Below are 27,293 nucleotides of genomic sequence, written 5' to 3'. Positions count from 1 at the left end.
GATGAGGTTATACTGGTGTAGAGTGGGCCCTATATCCAATATGACCAGTGTCTTTATAAAGAAAAAAAAAAAAGAAAACTTGAAGGCAAACAGGCGTACAGAGAAGACAGTGGAACAAGACATAGAGAGAAGATGGCTATCTGCAAGTCAAGGAAAAGGTCCCGAAGCAGACCCTTCCCTCACAGACCTTGGAAGAAACTAGCCCTGCTAACACCTTGATTTTGGATTTCTAACCTCCAAAATTGTGAGACAATAAATTTCTGGTTTTGTTTTGTTAATTTAGTAGTAGACAAAGTCTCCCTATGTTGCCCAGGCTAGTCTCAAACTCCTGAGTTCACACAGCCCTCCTGCCTCAGCCTCCCAAAGTGCTGGTATTACAGGCATGAGGCACAGTGTCTGGCCTAGATTTCTGCTTTTAAACCACCCAGTTTGTGGCACTTTGTCACTGCCACCCTAGAAAACTAGGACAACCCATATTACTTTAGTAGAGTGGTACCTGCATATAATTTATTCATACTTACATACACTTGCAGGTGTTGAGGCACACTCCTTTTCCCTGTGAGTGAAGCAAGTCTCCTATAGTATGTGAGCCAGGGAAGGAGAACAGGTCTTGCTGACCAGCTGACCTAGACCTGGCTCCTCACTCACTGTTTAATAGCTGTCTGATGAAACCAAATCACATAACCATGCTGAATGTCAGTTGCCTCAACTGCAAAGCCTAGAAAATCATCTCTTCCACTAAAGGTTATGGTCAAACTTTGCAACAATATATTTTTGATGCCTCCATGATGCCTAGAATATGGCAGGCATTCAACTAATGATAGTTCTGATTATAAATTATTTAGGACATGGTGTGGTACAATGGAAGCTTTTGAGCCAGGTATACTTCATCCATTTATTCAACAAATATTTATTACTGTGTGTTAGGCTCTGTACTAGGAGCAGTAAATATAGCAGTTAACAAAATAAAATTCCCTACCCTGTGGGGTTTATAATCAAGTAGGAGACAGAGAGTAAAATATATGCGTAACAAATAAGTAAATTATTTAGTAAGATAGTAGGTTGGACAGTTAAAAAGTGCTTTGCAGAGAAAAATAAAGAAGAGTAAGGGAAAATAGTCATGCAGAGAGAGGTGTTGAAATTTATAAAGGATGGCCAGGCACGGTGGTCCATGCTTGTAATTCCAGCACTTTGGGAGTTCGGGGCGGGCAGTTTGCTTGAGCTCAAGAGTTTGAGACCAGCCCGGGCAACATCATGAAATCCCGTCTCTACAAAAAATACAAAGATTAGCTAGGCATAATGGTTTGAACCTGTATTTCCAGCTACCTGAGAGGCTGAAGTGACAGGATGGCTTCAATCCAAGAGGCAGAGGTTGCAGTGAGCCAAAATTGCACCACTGCACTCCAGCCTGTGTGACAGAGCAAGACTCTATCTAAAAAAAAGAGAGAGAGAGAGAAAAGAAAAAGAAAGAAAGGAAGAAGAAAGAAATTTATAAAGGATGGTCAGAGTAAGTTTCATGGAAATGAGGATACCTAAATAAGGCTAAGCAGATAAAAACTTGTGCCTTGCCAGATCTGGGATTTGAATTCTTGTTTTGCTATTTTACTTTCTGTATAATGTTGAAAGCCATCTTATTTCTCTGAGTCTCCATTTCATGATCTGTAAATGAGGATAGTTGTACCCACTTCATAAAGTTTTCAGATCTTGTAATAATGTGTATTAAGCTTTTTGTTCACAAGATACTTTTAGGAACACTGTTAAGTAACTTCTGATATTTATTAGGTACCTCTTCTATCTACTGTGTCCTCCCCTAGGCATTTCATATGCATTATCTTGTTTAATTGTCACCATAGCTCAACAAGGTCAGTAGATTATACTCCCATTTTACAGATAAGAAAACTGAGGCTCAGGGAGTTGAAGTGATTTTCCCAACATCACTAAATTAGGAAGTCACGTATAGACAGGACCTGAACCTGGATCTATCTGACTCCCAAATCTACTAAACTTCTTCCCTGGCTTATTGGCTATGTGATCGTCAACGAGTCACTTTTCTAAGCCTTCATTTATAATCATTTAAGAATTGGAGCATCATTTAATTTCCCATACGATGCCTTGATTAGCATCTTAATTCAATCCAGTTTGGCCTGTAGCTGAGGCTGTCTAGCAGGAAAACTCAAAAGGGACATAAAATAACATCCAGTCAAACTTGACCAATAATCCGATTTTGATCAGTGGCAGTGGCTGCCTAAAGCCCTCTACTGGGAAGGATTTTAATATCACAGCTGGTCTGAGCAGGCAATAGTGCCATGATCTATTAGTGATGTCTGGCATGGATAAGGACATGGATAGTAGGGGTCTGTGTGGTGTAAAAGTCACTTCTGCTGGTCCTAAATGGGAAAGCCAAACAACCCTGCAAAATCAAAACTTACTTTATTTGGTCAATGTAAAAAGCAACTTAACATACTTAGAGCCAGTTACCAACCCTGATAATGTGAACATAAATTTAGGAATCATTCTCTCCATTCTCTGGATATTATCTACTTCTTGACCTTTAGTCATCAACCGAAATGTCTTTAACAACATGGTCAAGAAAAAATTTTTAACTACTTTTGAATGAAACATAAAGGAAAACCATACACATTTTCTTGGTTGGAAAGGAATGTGGTTCTCTTAAGGATCATGTAATAAATAGCAGCCCAAGAGAGACAGAGAAGAGCGTGTTTCCCAAACTGCTGACCCACTTACTCCATACTCAAGGACCCATTCATCTCTTCAAGGTCCAAGAGCCTCCTGATTTACAACACAGCACATCAAGGAGGCCATAAAACCACATGCCAACAAGGGAATGCAGGGAAGGAAAGCAGACCCCTTCTGTTCTTTTGAGAAAAAGGATTTGCATGGGAAGTTGCTGAAACTAATTCCCAAAAGTGTCAGTCTGAATTGCATTAGTCAACTCCCAGTGATCATGGATGAAGCCAGCCTGGAACACTGGTAAAATGAAGTAGTGGAAAACCCAAGCAATGTTTTCTTGGGGGCCAGTTCAAAGACTGGGGAGTGTCAGACAGATCTGGGTCAGAATCTTGTCCGGTCCGTTTCCTGATTTGTGATCTTGGGCAAGTCATTTCACCTCTCAGAGCCTCAAATTCCTCATCTCTAAGGTGGAAGTAGTAACATACCTTCCCCCTACCCTTTAATGTGAGAATTAAATGTAATAATGAACATAAAGCACTCAGCAGAGTGCCTGCAACATAGTAAGCCCTCCATCAATGTGAGTTCTGCTTAATGTGTTCTAGATGAGGAATGTGTGCTTAATGTGTTCTAGATGAGGAAGGAGAGCATATTTATATTTCTCAATGAGAGTCATGCAGACTAACATCACAGTGAGTCAGAATCCCCATATTAAATTTAAGAGCTGTACCAGGGAAAGCTGCTAGGTAGAAATCTAGTTCCCACTCTGCATTCACTTGCTATTCAGCCTTGAGAATTTTACCCCACTTCGTTGAGCCTCGGTTGGACCATTTGTCATATAGGATGGGGCAGCAGAGAATTTGAGATGTGGACACAGTGTTCAAATCCCAGCTCTGTATTTTTTTGTCTGTGTGACTGAGCCTTGGTTTCCTGATGATGATAACACTAGCTTCCCAGTGAAAATTAATAAAATAAGCACTCAAAACTGGAAGCAATACTAAGCCTTAGCTTCTTTAATAACATTATTATTAAAATGACTCTCTCTCAGGTTCTTCCCTGCTTCAAGAAGCCAATATCAGCAGCAGGATGGAAGGAAACCAAATTGTGGTTAACAATCTTCCCCTGACATGCTACATGCAGAGAGCTGAGAATCACCTGGACATTGGCCATTGCCACCCCAAGAATATCCCTCCCTCTTTCATCCAAAGGCAATCAAGAGTATTCAGAAAATTTTAGAAATGTAAATGTCTCCTCCTCCAGTGCTCTGTAGTTCAAATTCTAAGAGAAAGCAAAGCTCCTATATCAGCATTAATTACACTGCCAGCGAGTAACAGCCCCATTACTCAACCAATAAATCTAATTCCTATCTGTTCAGCAAGAATCCCTAGGCGACATAAACCCCGGCCGGAGTTTTATGTAACCTTAAAGAACTCTTGATAGCTCCTGGAGTTTTTCTTCTCCCCACCCATCTTACAGTATCAAGAAGGTCTACTCTGCAAGTTAATGGGGAAAATAGCTTCTCTCGGCACTTTCCCCCTCTGTCTTAATTTTTTAAATTATACTTTTATTAAACCCTTAAGGAAAATGGAGTTGCCGAGTTCTCATTAAACAGGGAACTATGTACTGCATAAAACAGAGCAATGAAATTTCTTTTGAAAGCTATCCTCACAATTTGCCTTAATGAATTCTCCCTCCGCTGCTATATTACGGAGAGTGTGCAAATAAATAGAGCACTTTGTGAGTGGTGGATGGGAAAATGGATATTTAAGTAGATAATCATAGTTCTTGCAGCCTTCAATAGGGACCTTTCTTCCCAGGAACTCAAAGCACTTGGTGCATTATGGCGAGCTCCCCTCTTCCTGCAGACGGACTTCACGCCAGTGAGGGAAAGCGCCTCATCCTCATCCCTGGAACCAGTCACAGAAGGAGAATCACTCCCACCTAAGAGACTCAGAGGAAGCTGTGAGAGTATATGCTCTAGGGGAGTACATGATGTTTATTGAGCAGGTACTGGTCAGGTATCTTGCAAAGTGCTTTTCCTAGCATCCATGGTTATCAGCCGCAGTAAATTGGGTTACTGTTCCCAACTCCACATCCGCTCTCAACAGACTCATCCATCTGAGTTCTTTGTCACGTGACTTGGCAGTGTTTCCCATTGTGGGTAGAGTCTACTTCCTTGCCCTGCTGTTGTTGAATTTAGTCATGTGACTTGCCTTGGCCAATGTAATGTAAGAGGATGTGATCAGAGGACAGTCCTAAGCTGAGCTTTGAGAGGTGGCACATGTTTCCAATCTCTAACACTCCTGCCATCAACACCATAATAAGGGCATGTCCCACAGAGCTCCTGGTCTCAGGATGAGAAACAGAGCAGACACACACTGCCTGGAGCAAAGCCCGACTAAACAAACCCTAGCCCATCTGCAGAAAAAAGAGTAAGAAAAATATTTGTTATTGTAAGCCACTGAGATTTCAGAGTTATTCATTTCATAACATTATCGTAGCAGTAGCTGACCAATATACCAACTGTGTATCAGAATCACTTGGGAGGCCGGATATGTGGTAGCTCATGCCTGTAATCCTAGCATTGAAGGAAGCTGAGGCAGGAGGATTGCTTGATCCCAGAAGTTTGAGACCAGCCTGGGCAACATAGTAAGACCTTATTTGTACTAAAACTTAAAAAGAAATTAACCAGGTGTGGTTGTGCTATAGTCTCAGCTACTCAAGAGGCTGAGGCGAGAGGATTGCTTGAGTCCAGGAGATCGAGGCTGCAGTGAGCTGTGATTGTACCACTGCACTCCAGCCTGGGTGACAGAGGGAGACCCTGTCCCAAATAATAATAATAATAATTTGGGGAGCTTTAAAAAATGTTGATGCCTAGACCCCATCCTAGAGATTCTGACTAAGTTGGTCTGAGATGACTCACGGCAACTTCCCAGTGATTCTAATGTGCAATCGGGATGAAAATCCACCAATCCACATCACACCAATCCATATCACACCAATCCGCATCACATTTAATCCTCTCTACAATCCTGCGAGGTAGGGCTTGCCCACTCCACCTTGCAGGTGAAGAAACTGAATGTCATAGACAGGGAGTGATTATCTAGAGGCCTCCCAGCTAGTAAGTGGCAAATCTGACACTCAAGCCCAGATTTGTGTAACGTAGAGTCTCAGAGTAGCTGGGAAGGTTGCTAAAATGTGCGTTCTGGAGCCCCACAATGCCTACAAAATCAATTATCTTGGGTTTGGAACCAAGAACTTACTTTTTAAATCGACTTCTGTATAGGCAGAATTCTGAAATGGCCCCCAAGATCGCTGCCCCTTTCTGTCCCCGTATCATTCCCTCACCTTGAGTGTAGCTGAGATCTGTCAATATGATGGTTGTCACTCTTCTGATGAGCTTACATTATGTGGCCAAGGTGAAGGGATTTGTAGATGTAATTAAGGCCCCTAACCAGTTAACAAGCAAATCAAAGAGGAGATTATCCTTGGCAGGCCTGACCTAATCAGGTGAGTCCTTTAGAAGAGGATGTAGAAGTCAGAGATGGAAGACATTGGGGAGGTCAAAGTAACAGAGACACTCTTACCAGCCTTGAAGAAGCAAACTTTCATACTACGAAGATGACCACATGGCTGAGAACAGTGGGCAGCCACTAGGGATTGAGGACCTCAGTCCTACAACCTCAAGGAACTGAGTTCTGCTACCTACTAGTAAGCTTGGAAAAGGACCTCAAGCCCCATCTCTGGCCAATATGTTGATCTTAGCCTGATGAGATTCTGAGCATAGGACTCAGACTTCTGTCCCTGTTGAAATGGCAAGATTAATTTGTGTTGTTTTAAGCTAAGTACATGGTGATTTCTTACAAAACAATAGGAACTAACACAGCTTCTTAGGCAATTTGGATAAAGGCAGCTGTCCTTGGGCTACACTTTGAAAGAGACTAGAACTACTTTCTTCTAAGCCTGCACAAAAATGGAGGCCAATGAGATTACCCAGATCAAAACTAAACCAGACCACAAACAAATTATGAATGGGTCAGATTTGGGATTTTGTTGTTGCTGTTATCATTGCCTTGGTGTGGTCTGGTTTGAGGTTTGCTTGTTTGTGAAATGAAATGATTGATGACTGGGTGTATTCAAAACAATGACATCCCCAATAAGGTTTAGACCAGTGCTTCTCAAACTGTCTGTGGTAAAGGACCAGCTTTGGTTTTCTTCCAATATATTATGGCCTGATACATGGTTCTACTGTGCATGACTAGTACCAGCTGGCACCACAAGCAACTCGTCAGTGTTTTAAAAAGTCAGATGCAAACTTGTCTACACCCTGTTTAACAGGACACTTGGACTGTCTGCAGTACTGAATTGCTATAAAAGTCCCCAAATGGCAGTTTTTGGTGTCTGACTGATCTTGTCCTGGACTGGTAACAAACATCTCATAGACCCACAGCTCAGAGACCACACTTTGAGTGACATTAGCTTAGAGTCAGTCAGAGTCCTCACCCCTTGCAACTCCAGTCCTGGTTTGGGACCACAGATTACACTGAGATGCTGAACACTTCCAAATGATCCACACTGTGCTTTTTTCCGTGCTCAGATTTCTAAAAGTCCAACAGAGGCAGGAAGAGTCTTCTGAGTTTTAGAGATTTGCTCCAAGGTGGGAGTCCACAAAAGACTGGAGACTAGAGTGGATTTACCATGACATTTATGAAGTATAAGTTTCAGGGCCCCTTACTTGAATGCACCTACTAAATAAATACATATGTCCATACCTAAGTTTTATTAATAATTTTGTGTTTTAAGAGGGTCATTTAAGTTGTTTATATGTCAGTTTGCCAAAACCTGATCTGCCCCTTTTGGGGACATAAGCCTAAGTTCACCAAGACATTAGGTCCATGAGATGAACCTGCAAGCATTCTTCCCTCTGCAGACAGAGATGTTTTATCTGCCTACCCAAGAAGCAAGTTTTAGATCTATAGCCTGAGAGCCCTGGAGTGGAATCTCAGTAATGCCATCTACTCACTGAACTTGGATAAACAGCTGCACTTCTGATGGCCTTGGTTTCTTTATCTATACAATGAGGACAAAAGCAGCATCCTTAAATATTTAGTGAGATCACAGGCTAATGGGCCCAGCGCAGAGCTGGATGTGTAAGAGAGTGAGTACGCAGTGACTCAGCACCCGGCCTCTGGAAGCAGAACACCCCAGGTTCAAATCCTGACTTTGCCATGATCTTGCAAGTTAGACAAGATCTCCAAGCCTTGGTCTCCTCCAATTTAAAATAGGGCTAATATTGTAACTCTATCCTTGGGTTACTTTGAAGATTGAGATGATGCATGAAAATGATTAGAAAATTTCTTGGGGCAGAGTGAGTGCTCATTAATGGCAACCATTATTACTTTGCAAACACAGATGATGGGTTTGGTCCAAATCACTAGGGAAGATATCAGAGAGCCAAGGTTAGGGATAAAGGATCCCATGACCCTGAAGCTGAGTTAGACCAACAGGCCACTCAGGGCCCAGACCCACACCTCCAGCTCCTTAGTGCTGAAGGAGCCGCCCCCAACAAAGCCAGTTTGCCACAGACCACCAAGCCTGTCTCCCTTTGCAGAGACCTGGCAGCCATGTCAGACACTCACCAGTTGTCAGTTCGCTCCTGTATCATTCTCCCTAATATCTCCCTGGGGGGCTGATTGATGGCGACAGGCAACAATCTATAGCTATGTGACAGAATGTTTACTACCAGCCCTCTAAGAAATGATTACTTCGAGGTAATTTTGAACCTCCAGACTATGATGCAGTGTCTCATATATTAAACTGCAGCGAGCAGTGTATAAAAGCATTACAAGGAGACCTTGTATTTCACAGCTTACTGGGAAAGGAGCATGCAGTGGCAAATTGGTTTCAGGGGAAGGCAAGCACAGAGGTTTCAAATTTTTTGTGTCCATCCTTAATGGAAGGAACCAAGAACTAAGCTTAAAGCCTACACAGCCAAGGGCAATGCCCACATTATACCCATGGACTGCTCCAAGGAGACACTATGGTCAGTGCCACAGAGGCCCTACACACTGTAACTCAAATTACTAAGGCTTTAGGACTGTGCCACAGCTACCTTTAGAAGCTGAATACATTTCTCTATGCTTCTCCCACAATCATCACCAAAAAAATGGGTTCCTCGGGGCACCTCCTTCTTCACAAATCTCTCTTCCAAGTGAAAGTTTCCTGAAGGTTACATATAGAGACCAATGGAACAAAATATAGAGTCCAGAAGCAAACTCATACATACATAATCATCTGATTTATAGCAAAAGTATCACCGCAAGCAGAAGAGAGAGGGTGTTATATTCAAATACTGGTGCTAAGTTAATTGGACATTCATATGAGGAAAAGATTCATTCTGAACCCTACCTCACAGCATACACAAAGATCAATGCCAGATGGATTATGCATAAATGTGACAGGTAAAACAATAAAGCGTTTAGGCGAAAACATGTGAGAATATTCTCATGACCTTGACGCTGGCAAATGTTTCTTAATTAGATCACAAAAGTTCTAACTAAGGGGAAATATCACATTAGACTGCAACTACAACTCTTAATATTAATCAAAAGTTATAATCTACTAGCGATGAAAAGACAACAAGTAGAATGAAGATTAATGTTTTGCAAAATCAAAAAGGACTTTTATCCAAAGTATAAAAAGAACTCCTACAAATTAATAAGAAAGAGCCGGACAACCCAAGAGAAAAAATGGGCAAAAGACATAAATAGGAAGTTCATAAAAGTCAGTATCCAACTGGCCAATAAATACATGAGAAGGTCTTTGGATATCAGGAAAATGCAAATTAAAACCACAATGCAATACCTATCACTACCATAATAGGCTAAAGTTAAAAAGACAGTTAACACTGAGTGGTGGAGCAATTGGAATTCTCATATATTATTGGTGGCAGTATAAATTGCTATAAACACTTATAAAATGGTTTCACAGTATCTGCTAAAGCCATCACATATACAACCTATGACTCAACAATTCTATCCATATATATCATATGCCCCAAAGAAATGCTTATGTGTTCACCAATAAACACGTATAACAACATTCATGCCAGCCCTACTTGTATTAGCGGAAAACTAGAAATAACCCAAATGTCCATTAACAGTTGAATAGAAGAATAAACAGGTATATTCACACAGTGGAATATGTACTACACTGCAATGAGGATGAATAAACCACATGCAACAATACGGATAAATCTTACAAAGTGTTGAGTGAGGCCCAGCGTGGTGGCTCACACTTACAATCCCAGCACTTGGGAGGCTGAGGTAGGAGGATCACTTGAGCCCAGGAGTTTGAAACTAGCCTGGGCAACATGGCAAAACACTGTCTCTACAGAAAATACAAAACTTAGCTGGGCATGGTGGCACATGCCTGTAGTCCAAGCTACTCAGGAGGCTGAGGTGTGAGGATCACTTGAGCCCAGGAGCTCAAGGCTGCAGTGAGCCAAGATTGTGCCATTGTAATCCAGCCTGGGCAACAGAATGAGACCTTATCTCAAAAACAAACAAACAAACAAAAATTCCAGCAACAACAAAAATGGTTATTGAAAAAGCCAGATGCAAAATGATACATACTAACACATGCTGTTTAATCCCATCTATATAAAGTTCAAAAATTTGGTACTTATACACCATGGAATACTATGCAGCCATAAAAAGGAATGAGATCATGTCCTTTGCAGGAACATGGAAGAAGCTGGAAGTCATCGTCCTCAGTAAACTAACACAGGAACAGAAAACCAAATACTGCATGTTCTCGCTCATAAATGGGAGCTGAACAACGAGAACACATGGACACAGAGAGGGGACAACACACACTGGGGCCTGTTGGTGGGTGGGGAGTGAGGGGAGGGAACTTAGAGGATGGGTCATTAGCTGCAGCAAACCACCATGGCACATTATGCCTGTGTAACAAACCTGCACATTCTACACGTGTATCCCATTTTTGTTTTTGTTTTAGAAAAAAATGAAAAAAAAATTAGCAAAATTAGCCTATGCTTCAAAAGTCGAGATAGTAGATACTTACATGGAATAAGGACTGGAAAGGGGCTCAACGAGGTCTTCTGGGAAGCTGGTAGTGTTCTCTTTTTTGTTTTAGACACTGGTTACCAAAATATAATCACTTTATAAATATTTAACAAGCAATATATTAATTCTTTGTGTGATTTTCTGCATATCTGTTATTCTTTAATAAGACTTTTAAAAAAAAAATTCAGGTCATCTGAATTGGGTCGTAGGGTTGGGTCACAAGACTGAAAAAGAGATGGCAAAGTGAGTTTCTGGCTTTTTTCCTAGGGAAGGTAGGACTCTTAACAAGCGGAAATACCTACACATAGGCAGAACATTATAATGTTGCTGGCTGGTCAAAAAGCATAAGAAATGTGAACTGGAGCAGATGGAAGGAGGAGGGTAGAAAAGCTTTCATTGTTAAGCATCATCCCTATACTAAGTGCACATATCTCTTCATTCAAGCCACATCTCCACCCGTGAGGCAAATACCGTCCCATTCCATGTCACTGCTAAGAAAACTGAAGCACAGGAAGATCCCAGAACTCACACCCAGGTCTCAGTGGCTCCAAACCCATGTTTCCAACCTCTGTACATAGCCCATAACATGCAGTAGCTGCTTGCTGTATGAGAGAAGGGTCACGCCAGGGTTCTATGTCTCTGTGACCTCCCAGCAGAAATGCAAGGACTGCAGCAGGCAAGAGAAGACTCCGCTTCCCAGCAGGCTTGGACGCACTGCCCTCATGCTCAACATGGACTCTGCCTTTAATTGGTGTGACCCACTCCACAACAAGGAAAACGTTTACAATCCTAACAAGGCAAACCGTTAATTAAGAGAGCAGTACCTTCAGGGGATATTAATTTAGGGCAGGCACCAACTGGGATAAAGAAGACATTCAAACCATTGGAATTGTGTAGTTTCCACACTCAACTGACTATGACGTGGAATTTAGTAAAGATGACTTCCACTTTCTAATTATGACTTCCAGATGCCTATAAATAAGGCCTTTGCTGTCTCCGAAGGCTTTGGAGTTTGTACTTGAAGTGCTAATAACTTAGAAAAGGGAGGATATTTAAGGCAACGAAAGAGGGTGATGAAGAGTTAAGCTGCCCTGGTTCAAAGTCGGCTTTGCCACTTACTAAACTGTGATGAATTACTCAACCTCTCTGAGCCTCAGTTCCTCATCTATAAAATAAGTACAGTATGTGCAGTGAATAGAGTTTTCAAGATTATTAAATTAGAATATGTACATATATATGCATATGCATACACACTCATTACATATATACTCAAATATATACACATCTCATTTGGCACAGTCCTGGGCATATAACAAGTGCTCAGTTATTATTAGTTATGAGTATTCTGCTTACAGCTCACTGTACTGATTTTGGCTTTGGGAAATTGATCTAGATGTTGTAAAGACTTTAACTTCAGAGAAATTATCTAAGTTATCCAAGGTCACACAGCTAGAAGGTTTGGTACTTGGCCAAGGTGAGGTTGGGTCCCAGCTATATCTGACTTTTGAGTCTCTCCTTTTTCACTGCACTCTATTGCAGATTTGTCTGAATCCAGATCTCCCAGAACCAGGCCCAGCTGCTCAGATCAGAGTAATTTGCGTCAAGGGCCAGCCAGGCACAGAGCAAGAGCTCCTGCTATGACAAAGCAGATCACTTTCGTATCGTTGGTGCTCTGGTCCCATGGGGCTTTCCACTCTGGCTGCTGTTCTTGGCCGAGGATGAGATGAATTGTGGATTTCATAGCATCTGGAGGAATCACTAAGGGTTGAGGCATAGGAAGAGGTAGGAAGAGGTCAGAAACATCAGGCCTTCTAACAACAGCTGAAGCAACTCCCCTTGGTGCAACTGTTCCCTTCTCACACTCCCAGTGAGTGATGAGGCACCCAGAAGACACAGGGTCAAGGTATTCTAATGCTGGATTCCAAGCTGAATAAGTTTGGTCTCCTCTAATGCCAAATTTCAGCTACTTGAGATACATTCCTTCTCATACCAGCCCTGGCTTCTCTGAATAATTTGACTCTAGCCATGTGGCTTGGGACTGAGACATGGATGCAAGTTCATGTATACCCATAAGGAAGTCAAACATGAGCCTTTATTCTAATCCCCCTCAAGCTGATCTTGAGCACATGTCTAAACTTCTCTGAGCCTCAGTTTCTCCCTGTAAAAGGAAATAATAATGGTACCTACTCCATAGGATGTTGTAAGGATAAATGTAATAATACAGGAAAAACACATCAAACATGCAGTAAGCACTTAATACATGACAGCTAATATTTTTTTCCAGCACCATCCCTGAAAGCAATTGAAATGTGTCCAACACCTAAGTGAAACCAGGTGGAGGTGGGATGAGAGTGGTACAGTAGCCTTCAAGTCCATTCATGTCATTCTGCCTCGATAAAACGTTTCCTGGCTTTCTATCACACGTACTGTAGTCACCAGGCCCTGCACATCTGGTCCTGCATATTTCTCTGATGTCATCCCTGGACACTCTCTCCTATAGCCACTCTGCTGCAGCCACACTGGCCTCCATGGTCTTTCCCACCTCAAGGCTGGGAACATGCTTTCCCTGCCTGGAACCCTCTTCCTACTGTGTTGCTGTGCTAACTCCTACCTGTTCTTCGTTTAAATGAATGTTCCCTAATTTGAGGATCAGAGAGATTCTTATCCTCAAATTCATTCCTTTGTGGGTTATCATGGCTTGTGATCATTTGTTACCTTGTTTGTTGTCTTCCCCTATAGACTGTTAACCCTTCAGGGCAGGCCATGCCTGTGATGCTTGTCATTATACCCTCAAAGCCTAGCACAGTGCCTGCAACCTGGTAGAGAACTCAGTAAGTGTGAGGATGGATGGATAAATGGATGGATGGGTGGATGGAAGGAGAATGATAGAAGAGAGCTAAGTCTTGGCAGTCAAGGAAAAATCACATTTTGGACACACACAGTGAGGTGTTCAATAAATTTAAAAATAGATGGATGGATGGATGGATGGATGGATGGATGGATGGATGGATGGATCAACCAGAACACAAAGTAACATAATAGTTAAATGAACAGGCTTTGGAGGTGACTGTTTTCAGTTTAAACCCCATCTCTGCCATTTACTAGCTGTGTGACTACAGACAAGTCACTTAACCTCTCTGGGTCTCAGATTCTTTGCAGCTGGTGAAGGTTTTCATTGTAGGACCCGTGGGCAGACAACACCTCTCCCATGATTCATTAATTCACATTTGTTCAAGGCAGAAACTGTCCAAGCCTCAGTGTCTACATCTGTGAAATGGGAATCATACCACCTACCTCTCAGAATTGCCGTGAGTGCTAGATGAGATTCTGCAGGTATAGCCTTGCTTTGTGAATGATGAATTGTGTAACTAACATAGGATGTTTTCTGTAGTCATGCAGCAAGGTTGTCCCAACAATGCCCTTGGCAGAGCACGGAGTCATTCAGAATTTTCTCCTCTAAATCTTAATTCTTGGTCACACTGTGCCTCTTCTTATTCCCTCCTCTGCCACTGTCTGACACCACTGCCTCCTCCATCCAGTAAAGACAATCACAGAGTGATTAGTCAGAAGAAGAAGAAGGGCGGGGAGGAGGAGAAGAAAAGAAGGAGAAGAAGAAGTTGCTGCTGTTGTTCTTGGGCCAGAGAAACACTCCAAGAATTCACTCAAAATGTGGTCTTGTTCTTTGGCAAAACCCATTCTGACCTAGGCAGCTGAAAACAAACACTGCTTCTTCCCCTGGTGTCAGAAAACCATACATTGTGTTTTGAGGCCTCCTGGGGAGTGTTGAAATATTCTTTTTCTCCGGGAAAGGAAATTCAGCCTCATACACTGTAGTTGGTCCCAGAGCTTCCAAAACATTGGTGAACCTCCATCTTGACAGCGTGGTGTCAATATCATGGGTCACAGCCTGACCCGAGATATTCATTTTCTCTTTATTCGCCTAGAATTTTTACGTTTATAAACAGGGACCCTGATTGGCCCAGTCTGATACCATTCAGTCTGGTACAGTCCGCTTGGGCAAAGCTTCTGGCCAAGTCACCCCGTAGACCATGGCTCCCTGAGGAGCTCTCCATGATGCCTTTGTCTGACCCTATCAGCTGTCGCTGGGGCCTCAGATCAGGCTGCCCTCCCTGTACCTGGGCACCTTCCACAGCACCTCGTGTGGAGTGCTAGGGTATGCGGCATCCTGGGCTCCTCCCATAGCCTATCCATTGTCCACATTTCTCCAGGCTCAAGATTCCAGGGCAATTTGGGGCCCTCGACTTATTCCAGGGACACTGCTCTCTGGCAAGATCTAATGAGGCTCCTCCCTTTGGTTGCAAAAGCTTCGGGCTCCTGGCAGGCAATAGTGCCAGTTTTGGAAGCCAAATGAAGCCTCATGTGCCAAATGAAGCGAGGAACTTTAACAGATGCAGAATGACTGGTTCTATCCCTGGAGGGCTTGAGGGAAGCCACTCTTGCCATTCCTCACATCTTTAATATGCCCCAAAATATGGTGACACTCAGAAAACAAGAGCGTTAGGTCAGGGAGCATAGAGATTATCAAGCCACCCTCTTCGACACACTACAGATAGGAAAACTGAGGTCCGAAAGAGGAAGTCATTGACCCAAGATTACCTACCCAGGAAGTGGCAAGTTAAAAACTTTCCAATTTCAAGCCCAGTTTCTTCCTCTGAGTCATGTTACCAGGTCTCTCAAGAGTTTGACTGACTGCTGCTTTTCTGGCCAGTTTACCCCACCTGTCTTCTCCACCGCGGCCACCCTGACGGGTCTCACCTTCAGCCTCCTGCCCATTTTCCACTGGTTGTCTTCACCCACCCTCCACCCTCATATTCAACAATCCTTCTGCTGTTCTTTCATACTGCTCACTTAAAAATATTTATGTACTGAGAACTAAGCAATGGGAAATTTCATTCTCTGAGTTGAACCAGCCAAGCACTCCCAGCTCTGTGGATGACACAAGATGTGCTTTGCACATCTCGCCAGCTCTGCCCATTTCACTTTCTCTGTGCCTTGCTCCAGAGGTATCAAGTCAGTACAGAAGTGCAGTAGCTCATCATCTGAGACTTGGAGAGTCTGCTCAGAAATGATACTGTTCTCACTCCCTTAATGGAGGGACTGAGACTGCAGGTGAACAGCTGCTGTCTGAAGAAGATAAAACAACAGGGGACAGCCAGAAAGCTACTGTATCTCTCACCCACTGAGTTTCATTGGCTTCAGAGAGGCAGGATAGCATTTTGGTTCAGTGTACTGGCTTTGGGTTTAAAACCCATCTGTGTCACATACTAGCTGTGTGACTTCAGGAAAGTCACTTAACATTTCTGATCCTCTGCTTCTTTATTGAAAAATAGGGTATATAGTATCTACTTCCTGGGATTTTTGTGAAGATTAAATTAAGTAATATAAAGTATCTGGAAGAGTGCCTGGCATACAGCAATTGTTTTATAGGCGTTTAGTCGTACTCTGTATGACAAGAAGGCAGTTCCTCAGTTGTGGGCAGAGCCCTGCAATGATCTGCATCTACTCAGGTGTGGGTAAGGACACATCTGAAAATATTCACAATCACCCCTTCCTTGATGCATAAAGGAATTCGGTGTGTGTGCATTTACCAGGCACCACCATGTGCTGGGAACAGTCCAAGCTGTGTTCACCTGTATTTCCTCATTTAATCCTTAAAACAGGGCTGGAATGTGTTTCTTTATCCTCACTTTACAGATGAGGAAACTGAGGCCGTGGGAGGTTAAATCAGCTGACCAAGGTCATGTGTGTAGGAAGTGGCCTGAAATTTGAACCTGTGTGATTGAACCCAGAGCTGCCACTGTCAACCAATACACTCGCTGCCTAGTGTGAACCAAAGTGTCTGCCAACCTCAGAGGAAGCTGAAGAGAAGCAAGTCTTATGTCCCTTCCACATGCTGAGAGATGAGCCCCCAAAATACATGTCATTGCACCCCCAGAATCCCTGAGAAAACCTCTCTCAAACCAAAATATCCACCAGATCCTGACCAAACCTGCAGATTTCAAGCAGTAGCCAGCACCAAGTAATACTACAGCAAGAGGTTTAAACAGCTATCAAAGGCTGCGCTGGTTCATTTGTTCAGTGAATGGGTGGGTGAGCAACAGGAGCCATCTAGGGGTATCAGAGACAAGACAGTGACAAAGCAGTAACCCCGAGGTCAGATTATGAAGCCTGTTTTATAAATCAAGAGAATGAAGTTCCCAAGAAAGAGGTGACTTGACAAAGGACACGCAGCCGATGAGAGGGCAGCTGGACTTCACGCCTGGTCTGTCTCCTTCGATATCCCACCCTTACCACTCTGCTAGGCCTTCCTCCCCCTTGCTATACCCTCCTTGCCCCTCAGCCCCTCTTTAGCCCTGCTTCTGAGTCCCCTGACCCTTCTCCTCCAGCCTGCAACCTGACGCCATCCACATGGACCGCCCAACCTCCTTCTGCTGACTGCTGCCCTCAGACAAGGAAACTCAAGGGCATTCTCAGGCAAGATCGCAGATGCCAGCAGGCCTGGGTGAGAATCCTGGCTCTGTTACCAGTTGGGTGGCCTCTGACAAGAGACTTAGCCTCTCCGTACCTTAGTTTCCTGGGGACAATAATAATATCTACTTCACGGGGTTGTTCTGAGGGTAAATTATTAATACATGTCAAGCACTGAGAATAGTGCCTGGCATGCACTAAGTGCTATATGTGATTTTGTCAATAATAATGATAAAAATAGTAATAATGATAGACCAGGAACAAGAGACTGAGAACGGTTATTCTCTTAACAAATGTTTGGATGCCCATGTTGTGCTGGACCTTGGCTGGGCTTTGAATACTTAGCAGGATGCGAAACAGGCAAGGTCATTCTGGGGCCCTTGTTCTAGGAATGCCATATCAATCCCCTATCAAATGTCTCGCAACATCACTGCTGTTAACAGACTGCAAAGGTGTCCACTCTGATTCCACCACCCTCCCAGGCCATAGCTCCAGCTTCTAGACTTGGCCTGAACAGACAGACTGCATGTTCAAGCTGCATGATGCATACCTGGGTGTTTAGCATGCAAGTCTGCCCACTTTTGTGTATATCCAGATATTTCTATAATAAAAAGTTAAAATAATTAAGGCAAACTACATCACGATGATTGTTTAAAATGCTTAATAAGACCACTGCTGACCAGGTATGGTGGCTCATGCCTGTAATCCCAGCACTTTGGGAGGCCAAGGCAGGCAGATCACGAGATCAGGAGATCGAGACCATCCTGGCTAACACGGCAAAACCCCATCTCTACTAAAGAAAAAATACAAAAAATTAGCTGGGCGTGGTGGCAGGTGTCTGTAGTCCCAGCTACTCAGGAGGGTGAGGCAGCAGAATGGCATGAACCCAGGAGGCGGAGCTTGCAGTGAGCCAAGATGCGCCACTGCACTCCAGCCTGAGTGACAGAGCGAGACTCCGTCTCAAAAAAACAAAACAAAACAACAACAACAAAAAAACATTGCCTCTAAGAAACAAGAGACAATATCTAGTTCTATTTTGTCCTTTTAAAGTTATATTTCTTTGCATGTTACTGTCTTAGTTTTCAAGTTCAGTGGAGATGAGGCAAGGATTTGGATACATGGGGGTTACCGAGGGCATGCACTCAGGAAAACCCTGTGGGAGAATAAGGGAACAGGATGGAGTTGAGGAAGAAAGCTAAGCAAAGGTGTAGACTCCTCAGCTGGGATCTAACCCAGAGCAAAAAGCATTCAGGGAAGAAATTCAAAGGCAACAGAGGGGGATGAAATGGGTTCTCACAAAGTTCAGTGTGAACATGAAAAGTACTATAAAAATAGAAGTAAACAGAGTCAAACTGACATGATTAAAATACAAGAGACAGAAAAAATTTGAGAAAAACAAGAGAAACTGAAGTGAAAAAGAATAAAAGAAAAATAACAGATATGGAAGAGAAACAATAAAATCCAACATACACAATATTACTATTCCAAAAAAGATAAATAACGTAATGGTATAAAACAAATATTTACACCTATAGTTTGAAGATCTTTTCTCAAATAAAGAACATATGAAACTAACAAATGGGTCCCATCTGTCCCTTATACCTGTGGACATAGCGGGAGTGTTACTGCTCACGGCTCACAGACGTCCTCCTATCCAATGAAATTCCTTTGGCCAAGGAGAATGGCCTCCCTTGGAAATTGACACCCCTCACCACCCTAAGGTCAGGTGGCTGACATAGGTATGCAAAAAGTCAACTCGACTCCTTGTAGTGTAATTTACCCTCCAGAGCTCCCCCTGGGTTCAGGCTGAAACTAGAACTCCAGCTGAGGCCACACCCTTGCTTACCTATTTTCCTCTACCCCATTTTTTTTTTCTTTTTTTTGAGACAGGGTCTCGTTCTGTGGCCTAGGCTGGAGTGCAGTGGCACTGTCATGATCTTGACTCACTGCAACCTCTGCCTTCCCGGCTCAAGTGATCCTCCCACCTCAGCCTCCTGAGTAGCTGGGACTACAAGCATGTGCCACCACGCCTGGCTAATTTTTGTATTTCTTTGCAGAGATAGGGTCTCACTATGTTGCCCAGGCTCATCTCAAACTTTTGGGCTCAAGCGATCCACCCACCTTGGCCTCCCAAAGTGCTGGGATTACAGGCATGAGATTCCATCCTACTTCTCTTATTCTCTGATAGGTTTCTCCTGAGCTCAGTCTCGCAGTAAGCCCCATGCATCCAAATCACTGCCTCAGACTCTACTGAACATAAACTAAGCACAGAAATATAATGAAATATATAAAACATGTACAGAAATATAATTTTTAAGGGATAAAGTAGAAAATAAACAGAAAAAGGAATTCCAATACCTTCTTCTCATACTCGAGGGGATCATTCTTCATTGCCCCCAGTTTGTCAGTCCCTTATTTTGGAGGCCACTGCTCTAGGTAAACAGAACCATGCAGAGTTTGAAGCAGGAAGGACGCTGGTCTGATCTGTCTGTGGTTGAAAAAGATGGTTCTGGCTGCCCAGTAGGGAATGGAATGAGACGAGGGGATGGGGGCCCAGGCTAGAAGCAGACAGACAAGTGAGAAGGGATCCAAGCCAGAGTTGGTGGCAGCCTAAACTAAGTTGGGGGTGGACAGGGATGAAGAGATATGGCTGAAGACAAAAGATTTAGGAGGAGGGATCCCCAGCACATGGCAGTTGAGTGGCTATCAACAAAGAGGGAGAGAGAAGACCAGGGGAGGAAAGATCCCTGGTATCTTGTATGAGCAGTGGGTTGACTGTGCTATGTTCACAGAGATAGGAACCTTGAGCAGGAGCAGGTGGGTGGAGGAAGAAGATAAGTTTCACTTTGGACACCCATCTGTCTCTACCACCAAGCCAAGTTATCTTTCCTTGCAAAGAACTAGAAAAGCACCATATGCACTCGACATGGTGGGGGTAAATACTCAGACACAAACTACAAATCACCTTCAAGAAAGCTTTAAGACAGTATTCAGTTTATTTTGTTAGCCATTTGTTGAGCACTTGCTGTGTACAAAACTCTTTGCAAGGCCTGAGACAAACACAAGGACGAATACACCATGAAGTCTGCCCTCTGGAAGCCTACAATCCTGTGGAAAAGACAAATACATTCTGAAAGGCTTCGTTAGACCTCACAAAGAATTCTGTTGACTTTGGAGCCAAAATTAATAGGACTCCACCCCTGGCTCTTCAGTTTAACTGTTGGCTTACCTCCAGTATACTGCTTAATCCCTTTGATCCTCAGTTTCCCTATCTGTAAAATAAGGATGAAAATAGTAGTTCCTATTCCATGAGACTGTTGTACAGATTAAACAAGAGTAATAACAATTAGAGTTTATTGAGTCTCAAAAGCTCCAGAACCTGGAATATAGTAGGTGCTCAATAAATGTTCGTTGAGTGGATTAACTGAACACTTACTAAGTGCTAGACGCTGGGAAGGTTGGTACTTAATAAATGGCATTGTTCTTGTTTTCATTATTCTTGTTGTTTTTACTGTTAAATCCTCCCAGCAACTCTATAAGCCGGATGTCATTGCTATCCCCGTTTTCAGGTGAGAAAACTGAGGCTTGGGGACTTTAAGTTCACTACTCAAGGTCACACTGTTAGTACATTTACAGAGCAGGATCCAAACCCAGGCAGTCTAAGTCCCTAAGTCTAAGGCCTGAACTGTTAGGCCATTTTATGTATGTAAACCGCAGAGCCCAGTTCAGAGCCTGCCATCTGTGCACCTTCAATTTCAGAAGCTCCCAGAGTCAAGCTTGGGCATCTGGACTCTTTCCTTTAGGTGACAGGAAGCCCCTGGAAGGTTTTGATCAGAGGCCTGACCTGAACAGATGTAGGCTTTAGGGAGATAATTTTGGCTTCCCTGCAGGGCTAGGGCTTGGGAGAAGCTAGTGAGGCACTGGCCTCAGGCACAAAATTGAAAGGGAAGCCAAAAAAATAAAAAAAAAGAAAGAAAGAAAAAGAAAACTACGTCATCAAAATAAATGAAGACCGGATCAGAATTGCTGATTTTTCCCTTTGCCTTAGACTCCAATATGGTTCATCAGAGCACTATTACTACTCCTGTCCTTATTTAGAATTTTGATGTTTTGCTCCCCATAGATTTTTTGCAGTAATTTAAAACAATATTGCATTAAAATATAATTTTTCTCAATTACTGAGGTTTGGGGTGCCCCTTCACATTGTGCCTGAAGTAAGGGCCTCACTTGCCATCCCGCTTCCCGCCCAGTCCAGGTCCTTCTCCCATGACTTTTTTTTTTTTTTTTTTTGGAGACAGAGTCTCGCTCTGCGGCCCAGGCTGGAGTGCTGCGGCGCAATCTCGGCTCACTGCAACCTCCGCCTCCTGGGTTCAAGCGATTATACTGCCTCAGCCTCCCAAGTAGCTGGAACTACAGGCGCACGCTGCCACACCCAGCTAATGCTTTGTATTTTAGGAGAGACGGGGTTTCACCATGCTGCCCAGGCTGCTCTTGAAGTCCTGAGCTCAGGCAATCCGCCTGCCTCGACCTCCCAAAATGCTAGGATTACAGGCGTGAGCCACCGCGCCCGGCCTCCCATGACTTTTTCATTCACATTTGCTCAAGGCAGAAACTGTCCAAGCCTCAGTGTGTACATCTGTGAAATGGGAATCATACTACCTACATCTCAGAATTGCTGTGAGTGCTAGATGAGATTCTGCAGGTATAGTCTTGCTTTGTGAATGATGAATTATGTAACGAACATAGGATGTTTTCTGTAGTCACGCGGCAAGGTCGTCCCAGCAACGCCCTTGGCAGAGCAGGGAGTCATTCAGAATTTTCCCCTCTAAACTTTAATCCTTGGTCACACCGTGCCTCTTCCTGTTCCCTCCTCTACCACTTTCTGACCCCACTGCCTCCTCCACCCAGTAAAGACAATTATAGAGTGCTTATTCCTTTAAAAATAAAATAGTTACTGGGTCGGAAAAATCCTCCAAGAATTCACTACAAAACGTGGTCTTGTTCCTTGGCAAAATCCATTCTGAACTAGGCAGTTGAAAACAAACACTGCTTCTTTCCCTGATGTCGAAAAACCATACATCGTGCTTCGAGGCCACCCGGAGAGTGTTGAAATATTCTTTTTCTTAGGGGAAATGAAATTCGGCCTCATACACTGCAGTTGGAACTCTTTCCAATCTCACAACCAGGACATTTGCTATTCTGATTGTATAAGCCTGAGTCAGGTACACATGCTGGGACTTCTGAATATATTCGCAAGGAAATCAGCATAATACACAGTTAATATTCAGAATGTGATTAATCCAAAAGCCCCATTCCATATTCCAATTACATCCACTGCTCCCCTACGTGGGCTGAGTTTTGCTTAAACGCATATGGAGTCAATTGGAGCGCCAGATTTATGGAGGCTGCCGAAAGCTTGGCGCTCCAACCGTAATAAGTTATATTCCTATTATGTGGTAGGCAATAAAAAATCTGATATTTATTCTGCTGGATTTTGAGAAACTCTTGGAAAGAACCTAGGCTGCTGGAACATTGCGACATATTTCACAAACAAATGTCCCCTCTGCGATTTGACTGTTTAGAGGAGCTGAGGCCGTCTTAGAAACGCAGTGCCTGCGTTCTTGAGGAGGTCAACAAGCCTCCCCATCACTGCTAATAGTTTCTCACAAGGTAGATACCTGATTCTGTCCTCCTGGAAAAAGCGCAGGCTGTGTGAGCTTAGGCAAGACCCGCAGACACATCTCTGAGCCTCCTTTTCTCCGTTTGCAAAACGGGAATAGCAATAACAATCTCGAAGTTTTGTTCAAATAATTAAATAAAATAATAAGCAATGCACATGCCTAGACCAGCGCCTGGCACACAGTAAGCACCTAATAGATGATTTTAAAAGAAACAATGGAATTTACAAATGAATAAGTGGATCAAAGACAAGGTTTTCAACTTATGAGAGCACTTACTGGAACAGTGTGTCTTCAAAGTGTGGTAACCACACCACTGGGGGTGAAGGGAATTATTTTTGTTGGTACATGAACCATGATTTTTATTTTTAAAATTATGTACTTATTTTAATGTATGGAAATAACAAACACATCAATCCCATGATTTCATGATTATTATTGCTTAGGATATGGCTAAAGATGATTGACTATTAGAACAAATCTTAAATTGAAAATTAAAGAGGCATAAGTCAAGATACAACAAAAATCTTGAAGATAATGTTAAAATAACTAGGGTTTGGTAAGCACCATTCTGGGAGGAGAAAAACATTAACATAAAAACGGGGGGGTTACCAAAGGCCTTTTTTTAACATTTTTAAAATCAGAAACCGCGAAGGGCAAGATTGAGTCACGCAGGAATCCCAGGGTTATTCAGAATTCCCCGGATGGCACCCACCGCCCATTCCCTCCCATCCCCCACCTACAGGAAAGCACATCTGACAACAAGGCATTGAAAGCAGTATCATTACAAAGATAAACTTTAATGTTCTCAATTGTATTTATTTTTAAAATACTTTTAATTGATACATAATGGACAATTTTTGGCAAATGTGTAACAATTTTACACATTCATAAAATTTGTAAAGATGAGATACCCATCACCTTAAGTGTTTGTCTTTTCTTTATGCTAGAAACATTCCAACTATTCTCTTCTAGCTATTTTGAAATGTACAGTAGATTATTGCAAACTATAGTCACCCTACTGATGTATCAAACACTAGGTCTTATTTCTTCTATCAAACCATTTATTTGTACCTATTCATCCCCCCGACTCCCTACCCTTCCCAGCCTCTGATAACCACTAATCCACTCTCTATCTTCATGAGATCCACTTTTTTAGTTACCACATATGAGTAAGAACATGTGATATTTGTCTGTCTGTGCTTGGCTTATTTCACTTAACATAATGGCCTCCAGTTCCATCCATATTGCTGCAAAAGAAAGATTTCATTCTTATTATGGTTGAATAGTATTCCATTGTGTATATATATCACATTTTCTCTATTCATTCATCCACTGATAAGCACTTAGCTTGATTTCATATCTTGGCTATTTTGAATAGTGCTCCAATAAACATGGGAATGGAGATATTCTTTAATATATTCATTTCCTTTCTTCTGGATATATACCCAATAGTGGTATTGATGGATCATATGATAGTCATATTTTTAATTTTTTGAGAAACCTCCATACTGTTTTCCATAGTGGCTATACTAATTTACCTTCCCAACAACAGTGTTTGAGGGTTCTCCTTTCTCCACATCCTCACCAGCATCTGTTATTGCCTGTCTTTTTGATAAAAGCCATTTTAACTGAGATGAGATAATATCACATTGTGGTTTTGATTTGCATTTCTCTGACGATTAGCAGTGTTGACATTTTTTTTGTATACCTATTGGCCATTTGCATATCTTCTTTTGAGAAATGTTTATTCAGATCTCTTGCCCATTTTTTAATCAGGTTATTTGTTTTTTCAATCAAGATTGCTGGTTTTTTGATATTGATTTGCTTGAGCTCCTTATAAATTCTGATTATTAATCCTTTGTCAGATAGTATGCAAATATTTTCTTACATTCTGTGAGTCGTCTCTTCACTTTGTTGAATGTTTTCTTGGCTGTACAGGAACTTTTCAGCTTGATACAATCCCATATGTCCATTTTTGCTTTGGTTGCCTATGCTTTTGAGGTCTTACACAAAAGATCTTTGCCCAGAGCAACATCCTGGAGCATTTCCCCAATGTTTTCTCCTATTAGTTTCTTAGTTTTAGGTCTTAAGTTTAAGTCTTTAATCCATTGTGATTTGATTTTTTATACTATGAGAGAAAAGCATCAAGTTTCATTCTTCTGAAATGGGGTATCTTGTTTTCCAGCATCACTTATTAAAAAGACAGTCTTTCCCCCATTGTATGTTATTGGAGACTTTGTCAAAAATGAGGTGACTATAAATGTGTGGATTTACGTATGGGTTCTCCATTCTGTTCCATTGTTCTACTTGTCTATTATGCCAGTATCATGCTGATTTGGTTACTATAGCTTTGTAGCATATGTCAAAGTAAGGTAGTATAGTGTCACCAGCTTTATTCTTTTTCTCAGGATTGCTTTGCCTAGTCAGAGTCTTTTGTGATTCCACATACATTTTAGGACTGCTTTTTCTATTTCTGTGAAGAATGTCATTGATATTTCTGTAGTACTGCATTGAATCTGTAAATTGCTTTGGGTAGTATTGTCATTTTAACAATATTAATTCTTCCAATCTATGAGCATGAGATATATGTTCATGGATTGGAAGAATTAATATTGTTAAAATGACACTTTCATTTTTCGTGTGCTCTCTCCAAATTATTTCCTCAGTGTTAGATAGTTTCTCTTGTGTAGATCTTTATCTTCTTTGGTTAAATTGCTGCCCAGGTATTTTGTATTATTTGTCGCTATTGTAAATGGGATTGCTTTCTTGATTTCTTCTTCAGACTGCTCGCTGTTGGTGTATATAAATGCTACTGATTTTTGTATGCTAATTTTGTATCCTGTAACTTTCCTGAATTCATTTATCAGTTCTAAGAAATCTTTGATGGAGCATTTGGGTTTTTCCTCTTTCCAGTTTGAATGGATTTTATTTCTTTCTCTTGCTTAAGTGCTCTGCCCAGCACTTCCAGTATTATGTTGAATAGCATGGTGAAAGTGGGCATCCTTGTCTTGTTCCAGGTCTCACAGGAAAGACTTTCAATTGTTCCCAATTTAATACAATGTTAGCTATGGGTTTTCATATGTCTTTTCTTATTTTTAGGTATGTTTCTCTACACCCAGTTTGTTGAAGATTTTATCATAAAGGGATGTTGAATTTTATCAAATATTTTTTCAGCATTTATTGAAGTAATTATATTGCTTTTATTTTTGGTTCTGTTAATACGATGTATCATATTATTGACTTGCATATATTGAACCATCCTTGCATCCCTGTGATGAATCCAACTTGATCATGGTGAATGTTCTTTTTAACATGTTATTGAGTTCAATCTGCTAGTATTTTGTTGAGGATTGTTGCATCTATGCTCGTCAGTAATACTGGCCTATAGTTTTCTTTTTTCATTGTGTTCTTGTCTGGTTTGGATATCAGAGTAATGCTGGCCTCATAGAATTAGTTCAGATATGATCCTTCCTATTCACTTTTTTTTTAAAGAATTTGAGTAGAATTGATATGAGTTCTTCTTCAAAGGTTTGGCAACATTTTGTGGTGAAGCCATCAGGTCTTAGACTTTTCTTTGATGGAAGACATTTTATTACAGCTTCAGTCTTGTTACTCATTACTGGTTTGTTGAGATTTTCTACTTCCTCATGATTCAATTTTGGTAGATTAATATCTACCAAGGATATTAAATCAGAAATTTATCATTTTCTTTTTAGTCTACCAATTTGTTGTTGTATAGTTGTTCATAATAGTCTTTGATGGTTCTTTTTATTTCTATGTTCTCTGTTGTCATGTCTCGTTTTTCATTCCTCATTTTAGTTATTTGAGTCTTCTTTCTTTTTTCTTGGTTAGTTAATGGTTGGTTGATTTTATCTTTCCAAAAACCCAACTTTTTGTTTTGTTGCTCTTCTGTATCTTGCATATTTTTTTTAAAAAATCTCAATTTCACTTATTTTTTATCTGATCTTAATTATTTCTTTTGTTCTTTGAATTTGGGGTTTGGTTTGTTCTTGCTTTTTCCAGTTCCTTGAGGTACGTCCTTAGACTGTTAATTTGAAGTCTTTCTACATTTTGCCCTGTGAGTTTATTGCTATAAACCTCCCTCTACATGCTGTTTTCGCTGTATCTCACAGATTTTGGTATGTTGTATTTCCATTTTCATTTGTTTCTAATTTTTTTTATTTCTTTCTTAATGTCTTCATTGACTCATTGGTTGTTCAGGAGCATATTTTTTAATTTCCATGTGTCTGTGTAGTTTCTGAGGTTCCTCTTTTTATTCATTTCTAGTTTGTTCCTCTTTTTATTCATTTCTAGTTTTATTCCACTGTGGTCAGAAAAAATAATTTAT

The 27,293-nt window shown here is 41.7% G+C and overlaps 1 protein-coding gene across 3 annotated transcripts in view; it reads right to left on the bottom strand.

The window, feature by feature from the left end:
* Positions 1-20,007, bottom strand: part of WSCD2 (WSC domain containing 2) — a 299,619-nt gene extending 279,612 nt beyond the window's left edge. For 2 of the 3 annotated variants that reach the window (XR_003309515.1, XM_026454616.1), the window contains exon 1: positions 19,623-20,007. The gene's annotated coding sequence lies outside the window, so the exon portion shown is untranslated. The remainder of the gene's footprint in view (positions 1-19,622) is intronic. The other variant, XR_002727510.3, reaches the window with a different exon arrangement.
* Positions 20,008-27,293: the final 7,286 nt, after the last annotated feature.

This window comes from Piliocolobus tephrosceles, chromosome 10, assembly GCF_002776525.5.
Source record: "Piliocolobus tephrosceles isolate RC106 chromosome 10, ASM277652v3, whole genome shotgun sequence".
NCBI classification, from domain to species: domain Eukaryota; kingdom Metazoa; phylum Chordata; class Mammalia; order Primates; family Cercopithecidae; genus Piliocolobus; species Piliocolobus tephrosceles.
Note: the sequence above shows the minus strand (reverse complement) of the source record. Positions and strands in the feature narration are given on the sequence as shown.